This window comes from Taudactylus pleione, unplaced genomic scaffold (assembly GCF_031769625.1).
Source record: "Taudactylus pleione unplaced genomic scaffold, aTauple2 ptg000610l, whole genome shotgun sequence".
Classification (NCBI taxonomy): Eukaryota; Metazoa; Chordata; class Amphibia; order Anura; family Myobatrachidae; genus Taudactylus; species Taudactylus pleione.
Window position 1 is genome coordinate 3,145,163 of NW_028285012.1, and position 15,367 is coordinate 3,160,529.

The window sequence follows — 15,367 nt, forward strand, 5'->3', positions numbered from 1 at the left end:
TGCTATTTCATCCTTGTACCTGAGTATGCTATACTGATGGAAAGTCTCCTGATCGATTGACGGTTGCATCTCCTAAGTGTAATTATAACATCCATGCTTTCATACTGTTGTCTCCCTATCCTCACTTTACAATCTGCATGGTGTAATTGAAAATATAATTTGTCAGACCACATGACCCATTTCCAATAATTTACTCTCCAATTCCTGTGTTCTTGAGCAAATTGGAGGAGTCTCACCCTGTTTGCAGCAGATAGCAATGGCAAACAGACAGGTCTTCTGTTTCTGTAGCCTATACAATGTAATGTGCAATGTACCGGTCCATGAGAGGACATCTGAATTGGTTTTGATTCAGATTATCCATAATTGGATGCACTGTTGCCCATCTGTGGGACTAAACAAGTTTGCCCACTCCCCGTTCCGCTAGAGCATCCAGTAGCCTTTTCCGACAACAGGGCTAGCACTCTGCTGGAGAGTATCCAATCATTATATATATATATATATATATATATATATATATATATTAGTTATATGACCTTTATTTATTAATAGTCACATAAGAGGCTATTCCGTAGTCCAGAAACTAGTTTGATAGTTTCTGGACTAATTATAATAACTTTACACAGGTTTACCTTAATATATTAATAGCATAGGTGTAATTTGGAATAGAGCAGAATAATATGAATGACAGTAATATATATTACTACATATAAATTTTGATCTAAAAGACAATACATTATAATTAATAGAGCACTAACAATAGTAATCTCGGTAAACACCGATTGTTTAGTGGATCACAGATCACAAAATTCAAAAAATTAAAATGAAAAATTAAAAATAAACAATTATAATTAATTCCTTAAGAAAAATGTGAAAAAAAATAAAAAAAAATAGAAGTTCTTATGCGCAACAGATATCTTGAAGAACCATTTCTTTTCAGAGTGCACCCCTTATAGAAAGATATTGTAATGTATCGACTCATTTAGTCCTTTAGGCCAGATTATGTCAAGTTTCTCAATCCACATAGCTTCTCTTCTCAGGAGAATCTATATACTCATATGTCCATGCTCATTGATGTATGTAGGCAAAACTATACGTCCATTTCGTGAACGTGTTGCCAACCATCGTTCATCAATTAGGTTGGTCTTAAATACTGGCAACTGCGATAAACCGGTTGCCCATCATTTTGCACATTATAGGCACCAACTGGCCTCCCTACGATGTATGGTTATTGATAGGATTCCTCCCCTACAGAGAGGTGGTGACAGGGCCAAAATTCTCCTGAGAAGAGAAGCTATGTGGATTGAGAAACTTGAAATTATCTGGCCTAAAGGACTAAATGAGTCGATACATTACAATATCTTTCTATAAGGGGTGCACTCTGAAAATAAATGGCTCTTCAAGATATCTGTTGCCGATAAGAACTTACTTCTATTTTTTCTTTTTCTTTTTTCACATTTTTCTTAAGAGAATTAATTATAATTAGAATGACTTGGGATTAGGTTTTGGATCTGGATCTCCCCTGGTTTTGGATCTGGATGGGTTTTGCCAAAACCTCACCTCTGTGTTTTGTTTTTCGGTTTTGGTTTTGGATCTGGATTTTTTCTTAAAAATCATAAAAACAGCTAAAATCACATAAAATGGGCCTTTTTATGTTCCTATAGTATTATTAACCTCAATAACCTTTATTTCCACTCGTTTCCAGTCAATTTTGACCACCTCACAGCTCACTATGTTGTTTTCATCCAGTTTAGGCCCAAAATTTGCACCAAGCTAGCTGGCTGACTAAGCTAAGCGGCAGCAGTGGGCGGCACAAACACATGGCAGTTCAACTTCAAACATAGCACAGTAGGAAACACTTTTATTATTCAAGAGAGGCCTGAGGGAGTTGGAATATATATGTAGATGAAGGCAGGGCAGGGACAGGAAGGGTTGATTTGATTGGTAGTAAATTTAATTTATTTTTTTGATTCCAAAGAGAATTTATGAGAGAGAAGGGGAGGGGAGGAGGCATTTAAAAAAAAAATTGATATATTCACATCAGTCCTTGCCACAGAAGAATCCTTGAGCATGGCTGCTGCTGCTGGGAATTGATTTTCTCATCCCAGAAGGGGACCAGAAAGACTTCTAGTAGTGCTTTCCACTTGAAAAAGCATTTCCCAACCTGTACAGGGACATAAAAAAAACATAGTTAGTGGCCTCAAGCGTACGATCTATGATTTAAGGCAGCGGTAGTCAACCCTGGTCCTCGAGAGCTACCAACAGTGTATGCTTTCCAGGTCTCCTCACAGAATCACAACTATAATAATTAACTCCACCTGTGGATCTTTCTAAATGTGTTGGTGAGTAATGAACACACCTGTGCACCAGCTAGGTCGTCTGGAAAGTGTGTGCTCTCGAGGACCGAGGTTGGCTACCCCTGATTTAAGGCCTTACGTTGTGTCTTTCTTGAGAATCCTGCGCCTGCTTCTGTGGATAGGAGTGGATTTTCATCCCAGAAGGGGACCAGGAAGAGTGCTTCCAAAAACAATTGGTTTAAATAATCCTTTGGATTATTTTCTGTAGAGGCATTTCCTAACCTGTACAGGGACATTAAAAAAACAGAGTTAGTTTTAGTGGCTTTAGTCCAAACTGCCATTGTTCCCACTGTCCATTTAACCATATCAGATATGTGAACAAGTGGAACAGAGCATTAAATGCAACATTTCATATTTAAGGTTTAAGGACCTTATTCAGAGTCGGTCGTGAGCGCTGAGCGCTCGCAACCGACTTGATGTTGGTCCACAGGGCATGTGCACGACGGAGACTGCTCCGTCGTGCGCATGCGCGAGCCCACGCTAACGACGGATCACCCATCGTCAGCGGGCTTGAAGCAGACGGAGCGAGCTGTCGATGTTGATTGACAGCTCGCTCTGTTTGCTGGGCGGGCAGGGGGCGTGCCCGGCCAAACGGAGGTGTTCCTTTCGGAACGCTTGCCTTTTGTGGGCTTCACCACTGACATCATCAGTGATGTCAGTGGGGAACTTCCTGCTCAAACAGAGCAGGAAGCTCCCTGGGGCTTAAGGTTGACGAGACCCTACCCTAGGGTCTCATCGTAAGCCCCGATGGTCGCGATGGTCTTGACCATTGCGCCCATCTCCCTTAGCAGTCGTTAGAGTTGTGGGTGTTAACCCACAGCCTAACGACCGACATGGAGGCGGCCGTTCAGAATGCAAGCGGCCGCCCTGTTTCTGAGCGACCGCTTGCATCCTACGACCACCTCTGAATGAGGCCCTAAGTCTTACGTTGTGTTTTGGGAATTTTTGAGGGCCATGCCTGCTTGCTGGGAGTGGATTTTTTTCATCCCAGAAGGAGACCACGAAGTGTGCTTTCCAAAAATAAATAAACAATTGATTTAAATAATCCAAAGGATTATTTTCTGTAAAGGCATTTCCCAACCTGTACAGGGACATTAAAAAAAAAACAAAGTTAGTTAGTGGCCTTCAAATTGAAGCTATAGAAGTTATAGCCGCGCTGACACAGCTGGTTTATTATGTGTGACAGCTCCGGAGAAAGCGGTGCAGAGGTCTATCAAGAAAGTGAGAAAATGGAAAAACCATTTTATGTGGATCCCGCTAACCCTGCTGTGTCACCATAGAACCGTGAATGTTACAGCCCATTTGGATTATTTGAGAAGTTTGTGGTGGAAACTCCATTTAACACCTTGTCTGATCCTAATCCCGATGTACAGTTTATCTCCGTGCTGATATCTCCTTATGTGAAATGGCAGACAGAGCATTCTTTGGATAACCATATTTCTAAAAATGTGAATGCACTTACTCTGAACAATACCTCAGTGATGGAGAAGATATGCTGGATGATGAACAGAGTCTCTCCTGCTAAAACTAAGACAGAAGACCAAAATTGCCAGCTGCTAGAATACTGGAATGCAGATTCCAAAGAGTACAGATACTGGATGAGATGGAGAGTTGTTCTACCCATATGGGTCAGGGAGAGCACATTCTCATCCAGGATGATGATGATGATGACATAATACGTGAAGAGGATGGAGAACAATCTCAGACATACTTAACCACTATGCTCGATGCAAAAAGGACAAGAGACCTGTTGGCGAGTCCAGAATCCCGATACGTATCACAGCCCAATGGAAAGTCAAAAAAGAAAATGTGTAAAAGAATGATGACTCTCTCCTCCCTGATGCCGACTTCAGGCAAGTCACCTAAAGAGATTCGGACCACCACAGTACAGACACTATATGAAGTTCCGATGAAGAGAGTTCAGGAGACAAAAAATCTTGATGTGCATCTGGAAACATTGAAAAAAATTGGCAAAGAATGTAGAGAATTAAATTTACAACTTGTATAAAACTGGTGTGAATTACAAAAATAAGTAGAGAAGTCTCCTCTTCAATCTGAAAGACCCAAAAATTAAGATTTTCTTTCACCGTGTGGTACTAGGGGAGATCACCCCACAATGTCTTGTTCAGTTGAGCTCAACAGAAATGGCTAGACTGGAGCTGACAAATTGGAGAAACCAAGAGAGACAGCATACTCTGGAGATCATTGAGAAAGCAGAAAAAGAGCTCCACAACAAGCGGCAGATGACTAAACTCACACACAAAGGTTTAATAGAAATAGATACACCACCAGATCGGATGTTTACCCTGGAGGATCTGTCTGATTCTTCATGGTGCCCCCAAGATTGTGCCAAAAGAGAGACTGACACCATGGCTAAACATAAGAGTCACCTTCTAGATGTGAATTGTCTCATTTGCATGGGGAAAACCCAACCTTCAGATCAGATGGATCTCAGCCAGTGGACAACATTGAAATTACCATTAAACTTGTTTATTTGGGCAACAGCCCCTAGACAGAAAGCAGCACAGCACCCCTGCGCAGCTACGCCGATGACAGGTGTGGCTAGCATGCACACAAAAAAAATAGTTGCTTTTATTTAAATTTTTTGGGCAGCAGCCCTTGACAGACAGGAGCACAGCACCCCTGTGCACCCACGCCGATGACAGGTGTGGCCAACACACACACAAATTTTTTTTTATTTGGGCAGCAGCCCTTGACAGGCCACAGCACAGTTGGTTTATTTTTTTTTTTGGGCAGCAGCCAGTGGCGTATCTATAATGGGTCCAGTGTGTGCAGGGCACAAGGGCCCCCTTCTCTGTTAAGACGCCCCTGGCAGCAGCCTTTGACAGACAGGAGCACAACACCCCTGCGCATTTATGCCGATGACAGGTGTGGCTCACAAGCACACACAATTTTTTTTATTTATTTATGGGTCAGCATCCCCTTGACAGACAGCAGCACAGCACCCCTGCACACCTACGCCTATGACAGGTGTGGCTAACACACACACACAAATTTTTTTTATTTAGGCAGCAGCCTGTGACAGACAGCAGCACAGCACCCATGTGCAGCTATGGCGATGACAGTGACAGCCAGGTGTGGCTATCACGCACACAAAAAAATTTGTTGGTTTTATTTTTATTTTTTGGGCAGCAGCCATTGACAGACAGGAGCACAGCACCCCTGCGCACCTACGCCGATGACAGGTGTGGCTAACACACACACAATAAAAATGGTTTATTTGGGTAGCAGCCCTTGATAGACAGCAGCACAGCACCCCTGCACACCTACGCCGATGACAGGCGTGGCTAATATGCATACAAAAAATATATATTTTTTTACAGCCCCTTGACAGACAGCAGCACAGCACCCCTGCGTACTTACGCTGATGACAGGTGTGGCTATCACACACACAATAAAAATTGTTGGTTTTATTTTTATTTTTTGGACAGCAGCCCTTGATAGACAGGCAAACAGCACCTCTGCGCACCTACGCCGATAACAGGTGTGGCTAACATGCACACAAAAATTATTGTTTATTTTTTGGGCAGCAGCCCTTTGACAGACAGGAGCACAGCACCCCTGCTCACCTATGCCGATGACAGGTGTGGCTAACACACACAGAAAAAAAAATTTTATTTATTTTTTGGGCAGCAGCCCTTTGACAGGCAAGAGCACAGCACCCCTGCACACCTACGCCGATGACAGGTGTGGCTAACAAAAAATTGTTTTTTTAACACTGGGGTGAACCCCTGAAAGAGGCAGCAGCCCCTTAATAGACAGCAGCACAGCACCCCTGCACTGATGACAAGTGTGGCTAACACTAATTTTTTTTATTTTTTTCACACTGGGGGTGGGTGAAGAGAACCCCTGAAGTACAGAGCACCCCCTGGCCACAAGAGCACTACAGCCAGCCAGCCCTTATGGACTACAGCCAGTCCCTATGGACAGGACAAGCCAGACAGCCCCTATATATGATATATTATATGGATAAAAGCCAGCCAGCCGCTATGGATGGACAGGACAACTCAGTCACAACAACAGCCAGCCAGCCCCAATATGGACAACAGCCAGCCCCTATGGACATTAAGCAACACAACTGTAGCCAGCCCTATGCACAGCAGCACAGCAGCACAGCACAGCTCCCAGCTCCCTCCCTCTACACTCTCCACAGCCGGAATGATAAATGGCGGCGATCACGGGACCTTTATAGAATACGAAACCCACGAGAATCCGACAGCGGGATGATGACGTTTTGCCTCGTTTTCAGATCCAAGTCAGGCGGGAAAACCCGAGTTGACACGTATCTGCCTCGGATCCCCATAGTTCAGGTGGGTTCGGTTCTCAGGGAACCGAACCCGCTCATCTCTAATTTGACTAATACTGTTTTATGATACACTGTACTGTATGTGAACTTTATGAGCATCAATTTGTTTATGTAAATACACTTTTACTTTAGTACATCTGGTGTGCAAATCTTATTGAAATTAAATTATCCTGATGATTTCAATGTATATTATAACTTTCTAGAAAATTATACAAACAGAATATTTGCTTCAGAAATATGAGATTAATACCCAGGCAGCAAAAGGTAAATGAAGCACAAACAAGGGAATGAAGTGCAAACAGAGAAACAGAATAAAAGAAACAAGAGGAAAAACCCCTTAACACGCTCAGACCCAGTTTTTTTGTCTGCTGGTCCACTCTATGTAACAACTGCCACCCTCGAACAATTCACCAGTGCAGCAGTTTTGCTAATGCGAGCAATACTACAACTGCGAGCGCCAACAATCATTCCAATCGCAAAGTCCAAAGGTTGCATCATTTACCAATTACTTCAAGAGTGATACACTTAGTATACACATAGGGGTATATTTACTAAAGTGACAGTTTTTAGAAGTGGAGATGTTGCCCATAGCATCCAATCAGATTCTAGCTATTATCTTCTAGAAGGTGCTATTTAAATGTTAAGTAGAATCTGATTGGTTGCTATAGGCAACATCTCCAATTCTAAAAACCCTCACATTAGTAAATATACACCATAGTATCTGCATACAACGCCTTCCTATACAGAGTCAAATATCCTACATCAGCATTATCTGCGGAACAGCTATTTTGCATAAAATCGAGGGGTGGGCATAATAATTTGGCCACTCTCTATATATACATAATTACAATGCACACATTAGTAAATATACACCATAGTATCTGCATACAACACCTTCCTATACAGAGTCAAATATCCTACATCAGCATTATCTGCGGAACAGCTATTTTGCATAAAATCGAGGGGTGGGCATAATAATTTGGCCACTCTCTATATATACATAATTACAATGCACTATTTAGGTGAGAGAGTGAGAGAGCACTGGTCAAGATAAGCTTAATACCTAAAGTAATATGGCAGAAGGGTTGGGTTTGGGATCCCGGCGGTCAGAATCCCGACGCCGGCATTCTGACAGGGTTAAAATACCAACAATGGCCGATAAGTAACCTAACCCAACCCCTACCCCCAAACCTAAACCTAACCCTCTCTCCCTACAACCTAAACCTAAACCTATTCCGGCGCCGTCATCCGACAGCCGGCATTTCAACTACCTCCCGGGCAGAGACAAAAAGGGGGGAAGGAACTAAATGTGGTATTCAGAGACTGGAGAGCTAGGGGGAGGGATGGTAGGCACAGGGCTGCAACTAGGGGGGGCTAAGGGGACACGTGACCCAGGTGCCGGACGACTGCCCGGGTGCTGGACTGCCGGGGAGAGACTGCCGGGAGGCTAGGTTGCTGCTCTTGTGGGTTTGGAGCCACATTCCGGCCTTGAGAGGCACAGAGACACCGTCAGTCCAAAGTGGTGCCGGTCGCAAGCCAATCAGTGCTCGCGGACCGACAGCCAATCAGCAGAGGCTGCCGACCGTGAGCTTCAATTGGTTCGCCAGTGGCGCCACATTACAATGACGGCAGTACTGACAGTTCCCCAGTGTGTAGCAGCCCCCTCCTGCGCCACCCCGAGCTCACCCACCGAATGGCCCTGGCAGTTAATAGAAGGGAGGTAGGACCTTACTGTTGCATTGGGCAGTATTCAATTAGCTTCGCCTTCGCAAAAAAGTTCCACCTACCCGACTTTTTACCTACATTGCGCGTTTTGGACACGAAAACTTATCATGCGCGTCCCTGCTTTTCGCCCTATTCAATTACTAACCAGGCGAAAACGGCAAGCGGCAAATGTAAAATAGGTGAAAAGTACTGTCAGAATAGGGGAAATCAGTCTGAACCCCCCAAAAAGAGGCACTAAGATTTGGCATCAATGTAGAAGTATTCCAATAGCCCTAATATAACTAATTGGGGTACTGAAGTTGTTTAAAATCCTTGTTATTAGCGTCATTGTAAAAGTGGTGAAGAATAGCATTAAGCTGTATTTTTTGGTGAAAATAAGAAGTCCAGTCAAATTTGGGGTACTTATAAATGGGTGCTAGCATCATTTAAATTCAAACAGTTAAAAAAACATGAAAAACGCACTTGTTGCATGCACCTGCAATCCCAAAAACACCTGACCCATCCTTACAGCCCCCTAAGAAGGCTATTTCGCTAGTTTTATGCTTGTTCCCCCACTGTCTACTGTTTCGCCCCCAAAATTAAAGTACTTTTTTGGGGGTGTTCTTAAGTTTTTTCACTGGATTTTTTTGACACAGTTGTCCTTTGGGGGGCTGTCCCAAGGGTTCTGAGTGGTTTCCCCATGTTTGCATCCCAAAATAAAAATGTTGCACTTCTTTTCTCCTGCTATTCTTAGGCAAATCTTTTTCGCCTATTACATTACATTGACAAAGCTGCACTTGGATGTAGCGAAACGCGTCAGCCATCCTATAGGATTACCACCCTTTATCCATTCACCTCAATTGGTCTATATATTTCTTGGATTATTATCATCTTGCCCAACAAGCCTTGGAAAATCTGGGAACAAGCGTTTAAAGCAACGACAGGCATTGGCTATAGCCGAACATCTGCCATCCGTGGACAGCGCATATTGTGAGGACCCAATTACCTACACGGATCCATTCATATGGAAGGGACATTCCTCTAGCGGACACCAGAATCATTTCCAGCAGACAGGCACATATACCAGTGTGAAATCGCAGCTGCTCGGCCACAGTGGCTCTATGGACATTAGACCTAAATGGACTTGAGGTTGTGGGTGAGATCCTACATGCATATATATCCACCTATGCTTTCTTTTTAATATGTCATAATACATTTTATATTGATAAGTAATTCTACTATAATCTCTTCTTTTCTTCTGTGTTTTATATAATAAATGTGGATATAATTTTTTATTCATCTAACCACTGCTATATGTTATTTATTGTCAACGCTACTCCCCCCCCCCTTTTCTGTATATCATAATGTAAAAAGGCCTTACTGTGGCATAATGTGTATGGGGCCTTACTGTGGCATAATGTAAAAGGGGCCTTACTGTGGCATAATGTGTATGGGACCTTACTGTGGCATAATGTGTTGTAAGGGACATTACTGTGTGGCATAATGTGTTGTAAAGGGCATTACTGTGGCATAAATGTATAAGGGGCATTACTGTGGCTTAATGAATAAGGGGCATTACTGTGGCTTAATGTATAAGGGGCATTACTGTGGCATAATGTGTTATAAGGGGTATTACTGTGGCATAATGTGCTGTAAAGGGCATTACTGTGGAATAATGTGTTATAAGGGAGATTACTGTGTGGCATAATGTGTTAAAAGGGACATTACTGTGTCACAAAACCACACACCCTTTTCGTCCTCTATGTTGTATTTTTTGGGGGGAGGCGACAAATTATGGCCTTGCCCCGGGTGACAAAAATCCTAGTTTTGGCCCTGGTAGGCCAAGAAGTGAGTTTTAAAGGCATGAAAGTTAAGTATACTCACAATGGTGAGGTAAAATACACTCAGACACTTGGACTGTCTGTACACTTTTCACTTGAAAATCATTGGGGGAGATGTATCAAACCTTGGAGTTAGATAAAGTAGAGAGAGATAAAGTATCACCCAATCAGATTGTAACTGCCATTTTACAGGCTGTATTTGAAAAATTACAGTTAGAAGCTGATTGGTTGGTACGTTTTCTATCTCCACTTTATCTATCTCCAGGTTTTGATACATCTCCCCCATTATCTTTAGAGCAAACTGTTCAGGAGCAAAGAAGAAATGATGTTTGTCAACCCATATACTCATAACCCTTAACAATTCACATTTTCCAGACCACCTAGCAGGTGCACGGGTGTATTACCAATTGGAACATCTATAATATTTACATGAAATGTCTGGGGTCCCAAGCAGTGGCGTATCAATTATGGGTGCTGGTTGTGTGTGTGTGGGGGAGCGCCAGGGTCGACTAGTGCTCATAATTGCTCTGCAAGAGGCTACAGTGCTGTGCCAGATAGAGAGGAGGGGGCCGTGACAATGAGACTGCACACGGACCCCATCCTCTCTGAATATGCTCTTGGTCCTAAGGACCAAGTTTGAGAGCCACTGGGTTGGAGGAATGTGCAGAGAGATTAATAGAGAGTAGCCAACCCGGTCCTTGAGAACCCCTAACATTTCACATTTTCCTGACCACCTAGCTGCTGCACAGGTGTATTCACTCCTTCCTGACACAGGCCCTGATTCAGAGACGGACGCTCTGACAGAGCGCTCGCTCTGAATCAGGGCCATGCTTCCTGATTTTAGAGCGGCCTCCTTGCCGCTCGCATGGCTGTGGGTGACCACCCACAGCTATAGCGAGCGGCCAAAAAGATGGTCGCGATGGTCAAGACCATCGCGACCATCGGGCTTGCGACGAGACACTTGTGGTAGGGTCTCGTCTGCCGCAAGCCCTGGAGTGCTTTTGGCTCTATCAGAGCCAAAAGCACTCCCACTGACATCACTTGTGATGTCAGTGGGGCCGGCCCCAGACGGTAGGCGTTCCCATAGGAATGCCTCCGTCTGGCCAGCCACGGCCCCGGCACACCCACCAAAGGGGGCGTGCTGTCACTCACCATCGACAGCACACCCCGTTTGTAGCGAGACCCATAGTGACGGCTTGCCCGTCGCTATCCGGGTCTCGCGCATGCGCACGACGGAGCCGTCGTGCGAATGCGCACTGGCCCAACATCGACCCGCTTGCGAGCGCTCAGCGCTCGCGAGCGGGTCTGAATCAGGCCCACAGTCTAAAGATCCACAGGTGGTCTAGAAAACATGAACAGTTAGGGGTCCTTGAAGACAGGTTTGGCCGCCCCTGTTATAGACCTAAAAATGAAAAGGCCTCCTTTAATGGGGGAGAAACTAGTGAGAGGATACACGCTGAATCACGGATACCTATTATACCCTATTATACCCTCCGGATTGTGCCAACTTTTCTTGATATCTGCTGTAAATCTACTGCTTGGCAGCATTATTGCCAATACTATCTGTTACCTGGACAAGAGTGGCCACATGGATGTTTGCTGAGCCTGGGACTGGTTCTGCCTTTCTGTAAGAGGGGTACCGCAGTGCTATACGGTTAGGGCGCCACAATCTAGCTGGTGACAACATATACGACTACCAGACTTGGGAACCTTTATTTTAAGCCAGATTTAATGGTAACTAAACAGCTCCTCTTCACTTGCTGGTCTGATTATATCTTTCTGGGACTTGTAGTTCCACACTGAAGGTTATAACTTTCAGGACTCTATATATAAATGATATTGGAATTTTGAATTGGACAATCCTGGGAGGCTACTGTATAACTCATACATATTTTTCAGCGGAATTAACTATCTTTAAGGGCTACACATGTGGAATGATCTTTTAAGAATATACAGTATATATGAGTTTATTGTGTTTGTTTTTTACAATTTATATTTACCAGTGTTCTACATTCTTGCCAACTCTCCCTCATTGTCAGGGAGACTCCCTGAAATAGTAGCAATCTCCCTGTCTCCCTGAGGAGTCCAGCAATCTCCCTGATTGTAGCTTACCCCCATTATGACACTGTTATAGTAAAAAAAACAGAGATATAAACATTCATATGGGATCATTAGAATAATTTCCTTGCATAAGTTATAAGGCACAATCATCCCTATGCATTATCTGAAAAGTATTAGTGTATTTTCATCAACAAGTAGATCTCACTAACTGCTTAGGGGCTCATTTACATTTGATGTCAATTTTATGACACGCCTCTCAGATGTAGCCGTATACGCCCACTTTACCGCTGCAAACATAGGGGATGCTTTCGCAATCTCCCTGAAATCCTTTTCCAAAAGTAGGCAAGTATGGTGTTCTATAAACTTATTTAATATATTTTATTCCTGCAGTTCCACAGCTTTTTCTTTTCACCCTAATGCGATAGCACAATTCCAAGGTAACATCTAATATCCTTATAAAGGCTTTCCCTTACGATAGAAGATAAGATCCTTCTGAATTGATGATATCACAACTCAACAATTATACAGATATTATCTCTAGGAAATTATTTTATACTGATACTGTCTATGGGTGCAGTATGACTAGCCACCAGTCAGAATGCCAACATGGACGTTATGCTGACATCCAATATTTTGACATACTATTAAGTTGAAATGTTCAGAATGTCGACATTTAATATGTCGATGCCAGAATGTCGACATATGTTTTTTTTTATTTAAGCCTAACCCTAAATCTGGGCCTGATTCAAAGTTGTACGCTGTTAGCATCCCTGCAGAGTCCCTACAACATCTTACCAGTTCTGTAAGCTGGCATGCGTGTGTGTGTTTGTGCACGTGCGTGCAGGGGCGCTGGTACTAATTACGTGCAGGGGGAGCGGGTACTAATTACCCGGGCTTGCTGGAGGGGCCCGGGTCCAATGCCACCGCCCTCCTTCCTCCCTGTCAGCTGAGCAGCCCAGCACACGCTGCTGTGTGCTGGGCTGCAGTGGCAGTCTCCCCTGCCTGTGAGGGAGATCAATCATCCTGGATTTGTGCTGGGCTGAGTGGCTCACAGCGCAGTGCACTCCCCAATGTGCGTGGCGCTGCAACTATGTATTTTTTTCCTTTTTATTTCATAAGGGTGTGTGGCCACGCCTCCCACGTATAGGCCATGCCCCCTTCACCCGGGCCCAGGCTGGCTCTCAGCAGCCCTGTGTGTGTGTGTGTGTGTGTGTGTGTGTGTGTGTTTTTATACAATTTAATTATTCCACACCTTGCACCAATTACTAGCGCAGTTTTTATATTCACTTGTTACACATCAAACCCTCGCTAGAGTTACACTAACTATAATAAACATGTAAATGTTGTAACATTTTTTGCACTTCATAGCCTACTTAAACAGTGTTTTGTTTGCTTCATCAGGAATTTATATCAATCATTTCCTAAACACTTCCAAGTGCCACAATGTTGCGCAGATTAAATCTTTATGTGTTATTTATCTCTCTTCTTGCCTCAAGAGCATTTCCCGGTACAGCTGCTACTGCTAAATAACATACTCTCCATACACCAACCTCACAGACTGACTCCTCTAACAAAGAGATAATATTTCCAGCATTGTGTGAAGCCAAACCACACAGCCCTTTGGTCAAATTCCATGCAGCTGTCCAGGAGGATTTCTTGCAGATTAGCAATCACAAACTGCCTGCTGTGCTTGTCTTGGCACCGGATACTTATGAACTGCAGACGGTTTGTGCCAACACAAACTCGCGGATAAATATGTTGTAGGATTTAACTTTTCTGGCTACTTCTGGCAGCATTGCCAACACAAAGTGCAGCCACAGAACTGCCAGTATCACCTCTCCATCATTCTAGGCTTGTCGCAGCGGATTGCTCAGATGCAAATTAGAGCAAGAATGCTGAGTGATATTGTAGATGTTACCTGGCAGCCTATTTGCATTATTTGTACTCCCAACATTTACAAAGTAAAACATTTGTAATGAGTATAATTGCTCTAAGATAGAATGTTTTCGTGCCACTATGGGGGTGATTCAGTTTAGGATGGAATTGCAAAGCTGCAAGCAGACAGCTTTGCCATTCCGTCCTTGCTAATACGCAAATGCTGCAGGAGGTATATTACACCCCCTTCTACATTTTGCAATACAAGCACTGCGGCTTCTTCCAAGGCCAGGAAACTGCGTCCGCAGCCCCTGGCCTTGCCTCTCTCAGAAAACGGGGCCGGCACGCCCCATTTCCGGGAACGCCAGCCATCCCAGCCACTAATGTCAATCAGGCAGATGCATAACAGGGCCCGTTCTGCACATTCGCAGAATGGGGCCTGTGCACGCGCAGATTCCCGGTAATCGAGAATCTGCGTTCAGCATTGCACGCTGATTCGGGTCCTATATACACTTTTACCTGTGCAATGGGGATAATGAGCTAAAGCTCTATGCACTGCAATCTGCAAACTCAAATCAAAACAATTATTCATTATTTATATTATTTTTCCTCCACACATTTCCCTTGTGATTTTGCTATTAAACAGATTTTAGTTGATTTCATTAAATAAACGTGAAGACCTGTGGGCATGTGTGTTTTTCTTCTCAGTTTAATGAAAACCTATTTATTTTTGTGTTCACTATTCCAATGTAAATCTAATTGCGCCTTTTAACCAAGGATTAAAGCAATCAAGAATGTCTGATGAGCAAGCTCAGAGGAAGAGCGAGGATATGGTTGTAGCTGCTGTAACTGATATACATTTCCTAAGAGGACTCATTACTGTACTCTTCCTGCGTTACTTTAAATGAGTAGTTTGCAGTTACGATCACGGATCCTTATGACTACAGACAAATTTCTCTGTCGGAACTTCCGCAAATTCAGTGATCAGCACCCAATGCAGTAGAGAATGGAGTCACCAACTGAAGAAGAAACATAACCTCGCAGTAACTGGGCCTGTTTCGAAGCCGCATGCAACTTCTCATGTGGCAGCATCTAGCGATTTTTCACATACTATGCATGTGTTGCGGGCTACATATGCACATTTGCAAACGTACGCATGATTCATAGCAGGGCAGCCTAAGGTCCAGTCCGGCTGAGCAGCTGCA

The 15,367-nt window shown here is 43.8% G+C and overlaps 1 pseudogene; it reads left to right on the forward strand.

Annotated features, from left to right (window-relative positions):
- The first annotated feature begins 3,532 nt into the window (after positions 1–3,532).
- Positions 3,533–15,070, forward strand: LOC148480567 (uncharacterized; annotated as a pseudogene).
- The last annotated feature ends 297 nt before the right edge of the window (positions 15,071–15,367 follow it).